Source organism: Mauremys reevesii, linkage group 9 (genome assembly GCF_016161935.1).
Source record: "Mauremys reevesii isolate NIE-2019 linkage group 9, ASM1616193v1, whole genome shotgun sequence".
In the NCBI taxonomy this organism is placed as follows: Eukaryota; Metazoa; Chordata; order Testudines; family Geoemydidae; genus Mauremys; species Mauremys reevesii.
The window spans coordinates 76,581,345-76,598,670 of NC_052631.1; the positions used below are offsets into that span (position 1 = coordinate 76,581,345).

At 44.8% G+C, this 17,326-nt stretch overlaps 2 long non-coding RNA genes across 4 annotated transcripts in view; both read left to right on the forward strand.

Annotated features, from left to right (window-relative positions):
- LOC120371442 overlaps positions 1–17,326 on the forward strand; it is an 81,875-nt gene that overhangs the window by 55,001 nt on the left and 9,548 nt on the right. For 2 of the 3 annotated variants that reach the window (XR_005584352.1, XR_005584354.1), the window contains one exon: positions 13,258–13,558. The exons of the other annotated variant lie outside the window; for it this stretch is intronic. This is a non-coding gene — a long non-coding RNA (uncharacterized LOC120371442). Of the gene's footprint in view, positions 1–13,257; positions 13,559–17,326 lie in introns of those variants that run through there. 3 annotated transcript variants of the gene reach the window in all.
- LOC120371443 lies at positions 7,337–10,190 on the forward strand. The gene is made up of 2 exons (XR_005584355.1): positions 7,337–7,384; positions 10,039–10,190. It is a non-coding gene; the product is annotated as an uncharacterized LOC120371443 (long non-coding RNA).

Below are 17,326 nucleotides of genomic sequence, written 5' to 3' on the forward strand. Positions count from 1 at the left end.
AGTGCTGACTGGAGGCGCCAGGTTCCCTTTTCCAAAGGGTGTTCCTGTCGAAAACTGGACACCTGGCAACCCTAACAGAACCCCAAAGAGCAGACGGGCTCAAGAGCACAGCTGCACATGATGAGTTCAGGATCAGGACCGCAGTCCTGTATTCACAAACATTTTAGTGTTTTGTATAATTCTTGACCCCAAAGTAACACTAACTAACTAACTTCCCCTTAAACTCAGGAGACTGGCCAATTTTGGATTTTTTTAAAACACACAATTAACAAACAGAGCAAGCTTGCTCAGCCAACCAATTACACCTGTTGCAAGAGCAAATGCAGCTGCATCCAGTTTTATTATTTATTTGGCTTTTATATCCTCATTGCTTCACCACTGACATGATGCCACAAAAAGATGTCTGGCCAGACTGCTGGTTTTCCTTATAGCTGAGTTATCCAACGTATTGCTGGCAATGCCTTTAGGGGGAATATACAAGTTGGAAGTCAAGCTTCCAAAAAAACCAAACAGCTCTTCTGATTAGTATCTCATATTGTGATCCTTCCTGCTTCATTTGTTTTCCAGATGGGCGAAATAAAGGTCAACAACCCTAGGGCAACAATCTGATTTGAAAGAAATGTGATTTCTGAAAGGGAAATTTGCAAAAATAGCCATAACCTAGAAATGAGAAACCTTCTAAGAAACTGACAGTTCAGACTAATCTTCCATGTAGTTTATCTTCCTAAATTGTCAATATTTTCTTTTCCACTCATGCACATGACTAAGCCAGTTCTAGGCCTTTCTGGTATTATTTTTATTATTATTATTATTATTACCATCATCACAAACAAGATAAAAAGGGATTACCATAAATTTAGTTTTAAAAAAATATCCCTAACTTAATATGAATACCTGGAGTCCAAAGAATGAGAGATGCAAGACCAGTTTTCGGATACTACACCCATAGTTTAGTAGGGAACAGGCATTTATTAGATGCTCAGGCAGACAGACACACCCTGTAGGTGTAGTAAGAACCAGAATAATTCTGTTCCAATGGGATACAAGGGTTTGGTGAAACAGGATAGAGCTGTTAAAGCTTTCATAGCAGCCAGACACTCCTGGTTTTGGCTTCTGTCTATACTGATCCTGCCTATGATCATGTGTGCATCTCTACCCCACTTAGTAATACCTTGAAGTTAAGGGATAGATTCACTGTGCTCAGAGCCAGAAAATCCTGAGTTCTGTACCCACTACATCTACCAATTGGCATTTTTGACTGTGCAGTTCACAATGCTTTTCACTGACCAAGGTCTCGCACCCTTTCTCTAGAAGGTAGGCAAGTATCATTTACTCACTTTACAAGTAAAGTTAGCTGCAAGTTGCACAAGATCATTTTAGGGAGAGCTGTGAATAGCTCCCAGGCCTCTAAAACACACCCACATCTAAATCATTCAGTCATACCACTTGTCAGAATTAACATGCCATGCCAGGAATACAAGCTAGGAAGCTTGATAATCAACTATCTCACAAAATGCTTGTAACCCACTGGCAAACTGTGGGTCAAACTGTGTGTCATGTCCCTCTCTAGGGACAACTAACATAAAGGATAACATCCTGCTTCTGCTAGATGTTACTTTAGCTCAGGGGTCTCAAACACGTGGCCCGCGGGGCTATTTCCTGTGGGCCACCAAGTGGCCCACACCTGCCCCCCCGGCCTACCTCCAGGACAGGGGTGGGCAAACTACACCCATGGGATTGCCCCTCTCGGGCCCCGCGCCGCTCCCTGAAGAGGCCGGCATCACGTCCCTGGGGTGGGGGAGAAAAGAGAGGCAGAGGGCTCCGTCTGTGTGTTGCCCTGGCTTCCAGACCCCCCCTCACAGCTCCCATTGGCCAGGAATGGGGAACTGCAGCCAATGGGAGCTTCAGGGGAGGTACCTGGAGGCACGGCAAGCAGCATGTGGAGCCCTGTGTCCCCATCCCCCAGGGACGTGGTTTCAGCTACTTCCCGGAGCAGAGCTGGGCCGGGGCTGGGGTGAGCAGCCTGCCCTGATCCCGGTGTGCACCGCTGCCACCTCGGAGCCCAAAACCCTCCTGTGCCCCGCCCCCCAACTCCTTGCCCTGAGCCTCCTGCCTGCACCTCAACCCCCTGCTGCACCCCACACCCCAACCCCATGCCCTGAGCTCCCTGCTGCATCCCACACCCCTTCTGTACCCCAATCCTCTGCCCGCACCCCAACTCCCTGCTGCACCCCAACTCCCTGCCAAGACCCCTGCCTGCACCTCAACCCCCTGCCCTGAGCCACCTGCTGCATCCCACACCCCAACACCCTGCCCTGAGGCCCCTGCTGCAGCCCACACCCCTTTTGCACCCTGAGCCCCCTGCTGGCTCAGGGTGCAGGGGGGCGTTGGCTGGAAGCCAGGGCAACACATGGACGGAGCCCTCTGCTTCTCCCCCCTACCCCCGGACGCAGGGACGTGATGCACCCCAACCCCCTGCTGCACCTCAACTCCCTGCCCTGAGCCCCTGCCACACCCCTCATGCATCCTCTGGGGGCAGGGAGGGGGTGGAGTTGGGGTGGGGACTTCAGGGAAGGGGTTGGAATGGGTACAGGGAAGGAGTGGGAAGAGGCAGGGCCTCATGGAAGGGGTGGAGTGGGGGCAGGGCCGGGGGCAGCAAAGGGAAGGGCGTGTCAGTGATGCAGCTCTCGGGCCAATGAACTAGCCCTCACATAGCCCTTGTGGTCATTTGAGTTTGAGAACCCTGCTTTAGCTTGAGCGAGAAATCTGCATTGTAGGGCAAAAGGTTGTAGGTTCTAAAGCCCGGGGGGGGAAACAGGGAGGAGAAATAATAGAGGAGTCTGTAATTAGAAACTGTGTCATAATGTTATATACATGCCTGTTAGAAACAAGTTACAAATTAAATGATTATTACATTTTCTGACTGAAAACACCTTCCTATCTCACTAGCTGCAGTTGGGCTTTGATGAGGCCCAATAATAGACCACTTGCTGTGTGGGCTCATTGGCAGCCAGTGCTTCACCTCATCCTGCTGCTCCCTCTATCTTGCTGCCATCCCCAGCTTGGACAGAAATGATGCTGTTCCTGGAAAGGAGGCATACCGGGGGGAAGTGCATGGGAGTATAAATGCACTGCAGGTTTGGGAGTGGTTCCACTCCCTGTAGCCCTATTGGGCATGGAGGGTGGGGTGGGGGATGCAGGGAGCTGATTGACTCCATGCTCTCATAGCAGGGGCGTAACAGGGCCACCTTGGTCCTGCATCTGTCTCAGTCCACAAATCACACAGAGACTCTTTTAATGGTTCAACACCCCGGGCAGTTTATTTACAGTTGTCTCCTACCAGTTTCACAGCATACCTAAGACCCTTCCCAAACAGAAGCACAACATCTCTCTCTTCCTCTTGCCACCTGCTTCCCCACTGTGCTCTTCCTTCCTGTGCTTATTTATGGGCTTTTGGCTAATGGCTTAATTGGCCTTTCTGCCTGCCCCAACCACAAATTAGGCACAGCCTTGCATTGTCAGCTCCCATCTGCTTTGCCTGTTTTGGGGCTGTTGTGAAGAGTGCTGACCCAGGCCTTTGAATCTAGCACTCTGTCACCGGGGGGGGGATATATATAAGGACCCCAAGCATAGGCAGCCTTATCTGGTGCTTGAGCCCCCCCCCCGCCCCCCTTAGGTACGTGTGTTGGATCTGCTACTGTGCTGAGGGCTAAGATGGCCACCTTTCGTGGGGTGTAAAAGAGCTTTTTCCCACCCAGCAAAACTGGCAAACAGCTTTGTGGGTTATTTACCTTCTTTGTGGCAGCCAGGTTGTCTGGCTGGAGGATACAGATAGTTGTTGCAAATAGAGCTGAGTTTTCAGAGTGGCATTTCTAGGTAATATAGGGCAATTGTGGACCCTTAACCCATTTAAGGGGGGCTATGCAGGCACTGGCTTGGTATCTAGAGATGGCAGCCTCTGTGCCTTGCAGCGCTTGGGGTTCCCACAAGGTAACCCCTTGTTTCAGGAGAGAAAGGGGCATGTAGCTGACCATTTTTAAATCAAGATTGGATGTTTTCCTCAACGATCTGCTCTAGGAATTATTACAGGGAAGTTCTAAGGCCTGTGCTATATAGCAGGTCAGGACAGACTAGATTATCAAAATGGTCCCTTCTAGCCTTGTAATCTCCCAATCAGTCCTTTTAGCTGGTAGCTATGGGAGGAGACAATATGAGCCTTCTCCCTTTTGAGTCTGAGACACTGGTGGCTACTGTGAAAACTGGAAATCTACCCTGGAACTCTCCTCCTAGGTAGCAATAGAGAACACTCTGCCAGTAGGCCCCTCTCCTTTAAACCAAGGGGAGTACAGCCTGAGCACAACTCCGTCAACATCGTGGGGGCGAGAGGTCCTCTCTCGTGCAGGCAGGTCTCAAGCCAAACAGAAATAAAGAAAATCAGTCAGATGTTTAGGGGTTTAATCCAATTTTTTTATTGAAAGAGAAGAGAAAACAAATTGAAAAACTGAGGGTTTTTTTTTTAACTCTACATAGTCCCTGGATATTTAATGGTCAGATTTTCATTTCAATTGGCAAGTCAATAATGACAACTTTTTCGTTCATTTTATGGATGTCTTTCCCCAGACTATTTGATATGTTAATTATGGAAAATAACAAATGTACTAGGAGTTTGTTTAGTGGCAAGCAGCACTGTTTATCACTATGTACCACCATCTTCCAACTAATATTGATTTGTAAATAAAAATTATACCAGTTCATCGGCCAACAAACCAGAGTGATTTTTATATATATAAAAATTACATCCAAATACAAAGTACAACATCCCTAGAAGGACAGAGTGGTATTACATAAAGCGGTGGTGGCAGGAGGTCACATCTGAATATGGAAATTGTATGGCAGGTCATGAATGCTCACAACATTGGGGATTGGGGTATGGGAGGGGAAAAGGGCTCTGGCTGGGATGGGGCCAGAAATGAGGAGTTCAGGATGCAGGAGAGGACCCCGGGCTGGGACAGGGGTTTGGGGTGCAGGCTCCAGCTGGGTGAGTGGGCTCTGGAGTGGGACTGGGGATGAGGGGTTGGGGTGCAGGAGGCTGGGACTGAGGGGTTCAGAGGGTGATCAGGGCTGGGGCAGGGGATTGGGCTGCAGGATGGTGTCAGGGGTGCAGGCTCCAGGCAGTGCTTACCTCAAGCAGCTCCTGGAAGCAGCGACATGTCCCCTCTCCAGCTCCTATGAGGAGGTGCAACCAGGTGGCTCAGCACGCTGCCCCATCCGCAGGTACCACCCCTGCAGCTCTCATTGGCTGCAGTTCCTGGCTAATGGGAGCTGCGGGGGCGGCGCTTGGGGCAGGGGCAGCATGTGGAGGCCCCTGGCTGCCTCTATGCATAGGAGCCGGAGGGGGGACATGCTGCTGCTTCCAGGAGCTGCTCAGAGCCAAGGCACATGCAGAACAGGGCAAGCCCTGGACCCCGCTCCCCACTGGGAGCTCAAGGGCTGGATTAAAATGTCTGAAGGGACAGATGTGGCCCCCGGGCCGTAGTTTGCCCACCCCTGACATAAAGTGTATATTAAAATTGACAAGCACTATATATACTAGCGGATTTAACCTGTTAATTTTGTGTTTAGATTTCTAGTTAACTTAGCACACAACTCTGACAGAACAAACAGTATGATGTTTCTTATCTAGTTGTTTTGCAGGCCTTTCGAGATATCTCCCTAGGAAGTAATGGGGGGCTTGTGATTCAAAGTAATTGTTTACTTTGAAATGATCTCCCCATGCCACTGATGATAATTAACTTTTTAAATTATAGTTTGTTTAGTCAGCATAACTAAGGATCTCCATAAAGATCCAGCACAGGTTCACCTGCAAATAACATAAATAATATTGACAAAGAGTCCTGTGGCACCTTATAGACTAACAGACATATTGGAGCATGAGCTTTCATGGGTGAATACCCACTTCGTTGGATGCATACATGTATTCACCCACAAAAGCTCATGCTCCAATACATCTGTTAATCTATAAGGTGCCACAGGACTCTTTGCCACTTTTACAGATCCAGACTAACACGGCTACCCCTCTGATACATAAATAATATTATTGTAAAACAATAAAGGAATTAAAAACACTTGGGACTGAATCCTTTCTCACTTACTATAGTGTAAACCAGGAGTAGCCCCTGAATACACAGCACAGACATAATTATTTATGGAAATTAAATATTAAGAAGCTTTGGCTCTCATAGGATAACTCCATTGATCCTAATGGTGTAAATGTAGTATAAGGCAAATCAGAAGCAGATCCTAAGTTATTTTAATTACTCCTTGCTTATTTACATCAACCGCAATTCAACAAAGTACATAAGCTAAAATGAAGCATGTGCTTAAGTGTTTTACTTAATCAGGGCCTGAATATATATGACTATGAGCGACTGTAACAAAAACTAGCAACATAAACAGGAAGGAAAGCCAAAATTGTGTGAAAAAAATACCAGATAGGGCTGGGATTAGCCTACTCATGTACATGTGTTTGCAGAATCAGGTTCTTGGATGGTAAGGTTACGGTCTAGAGATGATCTTTGTCTTCCTGTAAGTTTTTTGGGGCAGGGACTATAACTTATTATGTGTTCATCCAGCACAACAAAGTCCAGCCTGTCCGTGGTCCTTCAGAGCTATCAGACGAAATATTTTAAATATGATAATGATAATAATAATAATAATAATAATAATGATAGTTAATGGAAAATTACGATGTTATGTACATATGTAATAAAAGCAACATTAGTTTTAGAATAAAAAAGTTACTTTGTGTTGGGCAATTTTCTAGTCCACCTCTTGAATTTTCCAGTTGCCAAATAAATTGACAACATACATACTGGCATAAGATGAATATTTCCACTCCACTGTAGATAGCCCAATGAGAACAATATTTTCAATGTACCAGTATTTCAAGTTAATCCACTACCACTACCACTAGCTAGTGTAGAAAGAGCAAATGGTGAAATAAAAATATTAGCAATGATATTTAAACAGTAAAAAAAAAATTAAAAATTATTCTTTATAAATTCTCTGGCAATGGCAATATAATTGCCATTCATCACTATGAATTCACACCCCGAGTCAATATGCACTCCATTTCTTAAACAGTTGAAGTACCAACTGCTTGTTTTTATTAATAGTTGTTATTTGGCTTACAGGTACCAGTGCAGTAGAAAGGACTAGTTTGTGTTTCTACTTCTACAATTTGATAGGAGTACTTATGCTCAAATAAATTTCTTAGTCTCTAAGGCGCCACAAGTACTCCTGTTCTTTTTGCAGATACAGACTAACACGGCTGTTACTCTGAAACCTACAATTTAATAATAAGTCTAAGGCCTCATTCATAGAGGTAAGTGAAATCCAAACAAAATGTGTAAAGTTTATTTCTATTTCATCATCAATCCCCATTTTAAAAATCTTCCAATATCATTTGTAACCAAACAAATATTGCTGGCATAAATGTATTTGTCAGCTGAAAAAAAAATATTTTTGCAAATCAGAGGTGATTCCAAACAGCATAGGTTTATTAGTATACAAAAGAAAAATATATATAAAAATCCAAGAAATCAGTTAAAGTTTTTCTCCAGTTTTATTACTTCATAATATATAATTAATACAATAATTATATGATTATCAGAATTACCATTCTTTGCAGGATGAGGAGTTTACAGCTTAAAGCTTTCAGTTATCTTTCCACTACATCAGAATTTGCAGTTTTAATCCCATCAAGTATAAAACACATAACCCGTACAAAAGGACCAAAGGCCCAGCTAGCCTACCCAGAGGCATAAGGGATGCTCTTACTCCCTCAGACCCTCTGTGGGTGCTCAGCATGGGTCAGAATTTAGACCTATATTGATTATATCTGATGTTCCAAATCCCAACAGGTACTATTCTCCAACTATCCTAAACTTGGACTGTCAGTGAAAAGCTCTTTTTTTTTTTTTTTTTGGTAACAACAAATGCCTAACAAACCTAATTGCATAAATAATAAATGAGCCCATAGCCTCATATAACGCCATATTATAATTGATCCAAACCACCAAAGAGTTGAATTAAATGCCTCTCCAACTGATTTGGTCTATAGCTTACGGATCGGGATGAAGATCACTTCCCCCCAAATCTCAAGAATTCTGGTTCGCCCCCCTCTCACTCCACCTTTGGGAATATGGCAAAAAAAAAAAAAAAAAAGCCTCACCCTTTTCTGTGCTGCAGGGGCCTGGAATTGCCACTTAAACTGCATTTCACAATTTTCATTACATTTGTATTTGAGTGGAAAACTGATAACCTCCCTTTGGGAGCCATCAGGTTTTCCCCAAAATTTATGTTTATTTCATAAAAAAGTTAGATTTTACAGCCAAGCAGAGAACATTTAGCTGCTAGAAGGCAAGAAGAACATGGCTTTTTAAAAAAAACAGCCAACAAGAACATGTTGGAACACTATTTGATAGCAACAGTGGTGGTATTGTAGTGCACACTATATAATTCACATCCAGGCTATATCTAAATCTTACCAATTCTTTCTGCATAACATCTCTTATCCATCTGTAACAGGGTCGGACTCACCCCTGCGGCGCCTCCTGCTGGTGACTCCGGGAATTAGCTCTTTTCCAGTGCTGGAGCGCCCTCTGCAGGCTGGTGATCCGCCTGTCCTCTGGCCCCCGTGTCCCTCCTTAGACCCGGTGCCCTTTCACGTGGGGTGCTGCCCCTGGCAGTAACCCCTTTCTCTCTGGGTCTCCCCTCCTTGGGGAACCCCCACCCTCTATCCCCACCTTGCCTCAGTATTGGCTACTGCCAGTCATTGTCTAGCCCCACACTCTGGGGCAGACTGCAGTATCAGCCTACTCATCACAGGCAAAGGGGTTTGGACCTGCTGCCTTGGCCTACCCCTGGGCTGCCCTCTGCAACCCCCAGTACCAGTTAGCCCTTCGCTAGGCCGCAGCCTGGGGCTTTCCAGGCTGGAGCTCCCCAGCTCCTCAGCCTGTCCCCAGCCCTGCTTCACTCAGGTATCCAGTCTCAAGCTCCCTGCAGCTAGGCCCTTCTCTCTCTGAAGGCAGAGAGAGACTGTCCTGGCTTCTAGCTTCCCTGGCCTTTTATAGGGGCCAGCTGTCGCTCAGTTTGGGGCATGGCCTCACCTGCAGCCACTCCCCCAATCAGCCCAGCCTTGAGAGCAGGCCCTCTCAAACCCTGCCAGGCCCCTTTTAAACCCCTCAGGGCAGGAGCAGGGTCCACCCTGCTACACCATCCAAACATCTAAATCGCTTGTCCAAGCTCTCATCATCTTGCATCTCAGTTACGACAACATCCTTCTCTCTGGTCATGACAAATGCACTCTTGCCCCACTCATATCCATTCAGAACGCTGCTGCAAAGGTCATTTTCCTCGCCTGTCGCTTTGACCATTTCACCCTCTCTTTGCATCCCTCCACTGTCTCCCACTTCTCTATTGCATCTTCACTTTCTAAACCCTTCACGGTCAATTACCATCCTACCAACCATCTCTGATTTGTTATCGAGGTGTTGAAGCTCGCTTCCAATTGGCCCATGATGCCGTTCCCATTTGTATACTTGTTATAACAAACACCTTCATATTTTCTCCCATGCTGCCCCAGACACCTGGGAGGCACTCCACATAAACATCCATAAGCCACCTCACTACCCTCCTTCAAGTCCCTCTTTAAAACTCTCCTTTGCCATAATACCTACAAAAAAACTTCACAATGGTTAAACTGCTGGTGTGCTGAGACCACTGTCTATTATGATGACTGTTGTTTGTTTGTACTCCCTTGTCTGTCTGTATCCGTCTGTTGTTTCCTGCCTTATTCTTAGATTTTAAGCTCCTTGGGACAGGGTCTGTCTTTTTGTCCTTCCTTTGTACAGCACCTAGTTCGATGGACTCTTCGGTACTATTGTTTTACAAATAATAACAACAACAATAATGTCTAATGTGTAGATCTCTGTAAATAACTTCCAAACTGCATAATTTTATTTTTTATCTATTTAGATTTATAACTCAAAGGAAAATAAAATCTACCCAGTGGGAAACAGAAGTTTGGAGTAGCTCCTAATTGTTGTGGAACAAGGAAACATAACTATTGAACATGCATACATATTTTAACAATTTTGAAGTAAAATGATTGCATCGTATGTATCGCATTTGTATTTGCAGTGTGTCTGTTTACCTGCTGTCCACTAGGACCATAACAGAAACTAGCTATTGCAGCTTATGAAGTTAGCCTGATAACTTCATTGAGTAGAAGCCTGTGGAGTATGTCATAGTCTGGGGTGTAATTCAGACCAGTAAGGGGTTGTGTCACCTCTTACCTTGCCTCACAATGTTTTGCTACTGTAACTTCCTTTCTGGGACATTCATAGTCCGCGCCAAGCTTGCATGTCACACCCTGAGCATCTGTATTTAACTGCACCCCAGGTACAGCAACTCTGACCCCAGCAGCCTGCCATCAACACACCAGTCAGTCCCTGGGCTCTACCAACTTGGGTTACTATTTGCAGGGTGACCTCAGCACACTCCCAGTCCCAAATATTCCCCCAAATTGTGTGCCTCTGTCATGTCCTGCCCTCTCCTGGAAAATTCAGAGAAATAATAGGGTTAGTTTGTTCCTCTAACGACACAAAAACACATCACAGCTTATTAACTTAACTGGGGTAAATAAACCCTTCTGTTTAAACACACCACTGAGTTGATTTATAGTAAAAAAAAACCAAAAAACAATGTATTAACAATAGGACAGATGTGAAGTGATGCCAAGTAAAAGGAATAAAGTTAGAAAGGGTTACAAGCAAATAAAAGTGAAAACAAGCATCTAACAGTCTAAAACTTAATCTAGCAAGGTATAGGTTTTGTTCCAGATGGTTTCTCTCACCAATCTTCCTTCTTCCCAGCCATGGCTGACTGTCCCTTGGTCAGGACCTTCCACAGAAGTACAAGGAGCTGGTTTCTTAGGTGAAAGATCTTGCCTAAGCAAGTTTTCACCTATATTCAGACTTCTGCCCCTCCGTGGTTGATGGACCCATCTTTCTCAGCTTTCTAGGGCTCTGTTCCCTTGTATCTGTCTAGTGATGGATGCCAAAGATGGCTTCTGTCTTTGCTTATATCTTCCAAAGTTCACTTAACTTGTTTCAAGAGGCAGGATCACCTCAGGCTATTTTTCCCTTCCTGTGGACATCCCATCCCCCTGCTGATTTCTGTGTAAAAGAAGCTTCTATTGGTTCTGGTAACACATTACTCAATGTCTCTGGAGACAGGTAGATAGCAGCCTTTCCTCCTGTCAGGCAGGAAAGCCTGTTTCTCCCTTTGTTTGGTCACAGACTGGAAAACCTAATATCCATGAGTATTCATAATTCCTTATGTCGTGTTAATACATACAATTCACAATCCATTGATTCAATTGTTTATCACTTGAGATTCAGCCACCCGTCTTTACAGACCAGTAAGCCTTTGCAATGTATTCTTTAAAAATAACCCAGGCTAAGCTTCCCTCCTGCTGGGGCAAAGATGCCAGGCTGTCTCCTCCCCCACTAGTCAGCTTGATGGCCTTGTTTGCTGCTTATATGTGTAACCCTTCTGCCAGGCCAAAACGATAGCAGCAAGGGCCGGGTTCAATACATAGGGGTCCCTTCCCCACAACATAATGCAAAACCAGCTCGAGCCCCCACCCAGTGACCTGGGAAAATCTTACACACACCCCTGGGCGCCTCAAAGAGGCAATACTTCCCCTCTCGCAAGCACAGAGTCTTGGTGTAGCAGAAAAGGTTTAATTACATGAAAAACAACAAGCATTAAATTGGGAAAATACCTCAGCTAGAGTTCATAGGTCAAACCGTGAGCAAAGACCCACTCCAGCAAATTGGGCCATGTCCTTCTCTCGGGGCCCTTGAGTCCAGCAACCCCCAAATCACCCACAGTCCCAAAAGTCCCACAATCCAAAAGTCTCTGTCCCAGGTCAGTGCAGCCCCAGAGCTCAAGAGTCTCTCTGCAGAGGTCCCCCTCCCCAGCCTGGGTAGAAAGGGGCACCTTACGTGGTTTCGGGGCCAACTGCCCTGCCTCTTCATGGGGTTCTGCTTCCCCTAGTCATCTCCGCAAACAGCTCAGCTCCGCTTGCTCTGTGGGCTGCTCCGCTCTGCCAGTTGCTCTGGTCCACCAGCTGTCCTGTGAGCCACTCCAGCCGCCCTTGCGAGCTGCTTGACTCCACTCACCCAGTGGCTGCACAAACTGCTCCACTCCGCTCTGCCAGCTGCTCTGCTCCACGGTATTGCTTCAGGCTCCCCCACTCATTAGCACAGTACTCAGTGCTCTCAGCTCAGCAAGTCCAGCTCTTCAGTGATTTCAGCTCTTAGTGATTCCAGCTCATAGTAGGGGAACCCAGTGCCCATGAGTTCAGCTCAGTAACTGGTATCTCGATTCTTAAGGGAATCAAAATATTAACTCTGACATTCCACAGTGGAGAGAGGCATAGGTGGAACTGGTGCTTCTGGCTCACACAAGGAGCCTGCACCACCAAGTACAGATCTCTGTCCCCAGCCTCTCTCTTTTCAATGGGTTTTGGAACCCATGTGCCCCATCTAGCAAGCGCTATCCAGCTGACAATGAAACCCCCCATCACAAGACAATTTTGTAGTTCCCCATTTACCCAATCAGGGTGACAACATTTCATTCCTCCTGCCCCAATAACAAAGAAATTGGGGATCCCACAGTGGTGAAAAATAGCCATCCCAGGCTGCTATGCGCTATGCTAATAGGAGTGGGCGTGCCAATGCAAATAATTGAAATACCAATGCGAATACATGAAACTTCTTTCTGCACTCCCCATAATTTACCACCAGATGTCAGGGTAGAGCTCATCCTGACTCTGCTTACATCTGTAAATTGAGGCAAACCCACATTCCTTTGTCTAAGGCAGACTTGTTTATCCTTTGCCTGCCAACATACCTAACACTATAATTCTAGCACATATTCATAACTTTCTGTATACACCCAGTGTATACATCATATAAGAGCATTAATGATCAGTGAATTATTAGTTTTCCAATAATATCTTACATGCCACCTTTCAGATACAGAGTATGACAACAGTGTGTTAGGTGTAGTGAGCATGTCAGGACTGATAAGAGCTGCTGACACAGAATAGTGAACCACAAATGGGCCTCTGTGTCACTGGGTGTCACAAGGAAAATATTAGAATTAATTTTGTTCTCTTTATAGATCAATTACATGGAATAAAGTATGTATGGGAACGTGATGACAATAGCTAATGATGCAAAACTGGAGGCTTTCATTCAATACAAAAGAGAATTACAATCAAATTCAGAATGATGCAGATAAGGTGGGAGTATGGGAAGATTAGTGCAATGTAGACAAATGCAGAGCAACAAGGCAAGAGACAAAAAAAAGACGTACATCATCAAACATTGAGCAAGAAAGGGATCTGGAGTTCTCATGGATAAACGTTCTCAGTCTTCATTGAATTAACTGGTAGCAGCAAAAAAAACAAACAGAATTCTGGGATGCATAAATAAGAAGCATTGAATACCAGCCAAAGGAAATGATTCTCGCACGGTGTAAAAGACTTGGGTAGTAAGGACACAATTGGAATGTTCTATACTGTTTTGGTCACCGGAAAATAAAATAAAAAGACGTGGTAGAAATTGAGAGAGAAAGTATAATGATTTTAGAGTGAATTGAGGAGCTGGGGAAGGATGGGGGTTGGTTGTTTGTTTTAAAGTTACAAAAACTAAGTCTGTATTTTTTGAAAGAGCAGAGTTTTCACAGGTATCCAGAATTCTAAGCATAATGACACAGATGCCAGAATAGAGCCCACAAGACTTCTTAGACTACAAATATCAGAACAAAAGAGCATGAACTTAATTTCCTGTTGGCAGCATTTAGTTATTCAAGAATCAACACGGCTTTCGTAAAGGGAAGTCATGCCTCACCAATCTATTAGAATTCTTTGAGGGAGTCAACAAGCATGTGGATAAGGGTGACCCAGTTGATATAGTGCATAGGCACTGACTCCGTGGGTGCTTCGGGGCTGGGGCACCCACGGGGAAAAATTAGTGGGTGCTCTGCACCCACCGGCAGCCAAGCTCCCCTTCCCGCCTCACCTCCGCCTACATCCCAGAACCTGCCACCGCAAAACAGCTGTTTCACGGCATAACAAGCTCCGGGAGGGAGTGGGAGGAGCGGGAACGCGGGCACGCTCAGGAGAGGAGGCGGGGCTGGGGTGGGGATTTGAGGAAGGAGTCAAATGGGGCAGGGAGGTGGCAGAGTTGGGGTGGGGACTTTGGGGAAGGGGTTGGAATGGAGGCGGGATGGGGTGGGGCCAGGACAGAGTGGGGTCGAGCACCCACTGGCACCAGCAGAACTCGGTGCCTATGACACAATGTACCTGGACTTTCAGAAAGCCTTTGGCAAGGTCCCTCACCAAAGACTCTTAAGGAAACTATGTAGCCATGGGACAAGAGGGAAGGTCCTCTCATAGATCAGTGACTGGCTGAAGGGTAGGAATAAATGGTCAGTTTTCACAATGGAGAGAGGTGAACAGTGAGGTCCTCCAAGTATCTTTACTGAGACCTATGTTGTTCAACATATTCATTAATGATCCGAAAAAAGGGGTGAACAGTGTAGTGGCAACATTTGGAAATGATATAAAATTATTCAAGATGGTTTAAGTCCAAAGCAGACTGCCAGGAGTTAAAGAGGGATCTCACAAAACCGTGTGACTAGTCAACAAAATGGCAAATGAAATTTGATGTTGATAAGTGCAAAATAATGCATATTGGAAAAAATAATACTAATGTTGCATATACACTGATGGGTAATAGATTAGCTATTATCACCAAAGAAAGATACTTAGAGTCACCATGCATAGTTCTCTGAAAACTTCCCCTCAATGCATAGCAATGATTTAAAAAGTTAACAGTATGTTAGGAGCTTTTAGGAAAGAGATAGAAAACAAGATAGAAATACCATTATGCCACTATATAAATCCATGGTGCACCCACACTTTGAAGACTGTGTCCAGTTCTGACCATCTCATCTCAAAAAGGATATAGTGGAACTGGAAAAGGTTCAGAGAAGGGCAACAAAGATGATCGAGGGTATGGAATAGTTTCCATACAAGGAAAGACTAAAAAAGATTAGGGCTGTTAATCTTAGAAAAGAGATGAATATGTTGGGATATGATACAGGTCAATGAATTCATGAATAGTGTGGAAAAAGTGAATAGAGAGTGTTATTTTCGCTTTCACACAATATAAAATTCAGAGGTCACCTGATGAAATTAATACATAGCAAGATGAATACAAACAAGAGGAAGTACTTTTCTACACAACACAACTAACCTATGGAACTCATTGCCATGGGATATTGTGATGGCCAAAAATTAACTGGGTTAAAAAAATGGAAAAGTTCATAAAGGATAGGTCCATCAATAGGCAAGATGCTCAGGGATACAACCCCATTGTTGGGGAAACCCTAAACCTCTGACTAGTAGAAGACAGGGGTGGAACACTCCATAATTGCTCTGTTCTGTAGAATTCCCCTGAAGCTGCGGTATGGGCCACTGTCAGAGACAGGATACTGGGAAAGATGGACCATGGTCGGATCCAGTATGTCTGCTCTTATGTTCTTATGTTCTAAATAGTCAACTTCAATATCAAAACCAGCAGCCAGTAAACAGTCGTCTTCTTCACTGCTTTGTTCTGAAGGCTAAAGGTAACACTATGGTGTCACCAAACACCTGTCTTTCCAATGTGATTACAATGATCCTTTGAACCCTAGCATTTCTGAACTCTGTGCTGATTTGGGGCAGAAGCTCAAGGAAGGAGAGATTTAAGCTGTATCCTGGCTGGTTGCTGGGGAGCTCCAAAGGTCATAATGAGAGACAAAGTTTAAAAGGCACGATCCTGCCCTTTATCCTGGTCAATGCTGACTGAGCCTAATTGCACACTAATTAAAGGACATCTTCCATCTCTTCTTCTTGTGATATGGCCAGCTCTTCTTGCCACTGAAACATCCTCAAGGTTTCTGATCTATAGACCACGATGGGCAATATATAAATATCAAAGAAAAAGATTGCTCGTCATTAGCAATCTTCCAAACACCTGTTAAACTAGCCTTTTCAATAACCTCTAAGAAGCCTAAACAAACAAACTAGACAAGCATTTAGGAAAAGAACACCCAGGGAAGTTTATGAACTGTGGGCTCAAGTGTGGCATTACCACTGAGGCCAGGATAGGGAGCAGGGAACGGCGCACAACCTGAAGGGGAATTTCTGGAGGCAATATACCTCAAGCTGGTACAATTTTCCCAGAAGCCCTAGAGAGCCCAGTGCTGCATTACCATTGAAGAGGGTACAACGAACATTGCCACCTGAACAGTACCATCTCTCCTGGTTCTGCCCCTTCTCATAAGCAGTGCTAGTCTGGAATAGTTTTGGCATTCAGGGTGGTACAAAGACAATGCTTGTGCCTGGCATCTTTGCAATTATGCAAGGGGATCCTTGAATCCTCTCTGACATCCACTCCACCCTCCATGTAGCCCAAAAGAGGCCAAGCACATATCTGAAGGGAGACTGAAAAATGTGTCCAATCCAGTGAACAAAGACCCTTTCACATTCCTTTAAATGGTCTTGAATACAGACAGACATATCCAGAGCATGAGGAGAGCACTAAATAAATTAAATACCACAGTTTAAATTAACAAGTGAGGAAAATAATTAGGACCCAAATATATATGATATTGATTCATTTGAATATAAATTTCTATACGCTTCTTTTTTTCCCCCTACACACAGGAGACGAGGTGAGAAAAAAAGCTTGCTCCATAACCTTGCTAAACCTCTGAACAGTGACTAATTTTCTATCTCCATCCTCTGAAGTGCTGGATCTCAGCTAATGTCATTGTGAATACAATGGGACTCCCTTTCTGAGACCCTCTGAGCTGCCTCTTAATTTGGCAGAGAGCACTGACACTAGGGAATCAACCTTCCCCACAACTATTTCATTTCATGGGAAGTGGCTGTAGGCAGAGCCCCAAATCTGTAACCATTTGAGAAATATGCATTGAAGCACCCTTTAGGAAAATCAAATGTTCGTTCCCATGCCTCGAGCCTCTTTGGTGGTTACAGCCAAAAGGGAGAGCTAGGTTAACTGCAATAGCATATCATGCTATAAACAGGTTTTGCTCAAAAGAAAGCACCCATTCACCTTAATGGATCATAGGGAAGATTATTTGACTGTCACCCACAGAATGCATATTAAAAAAAAAT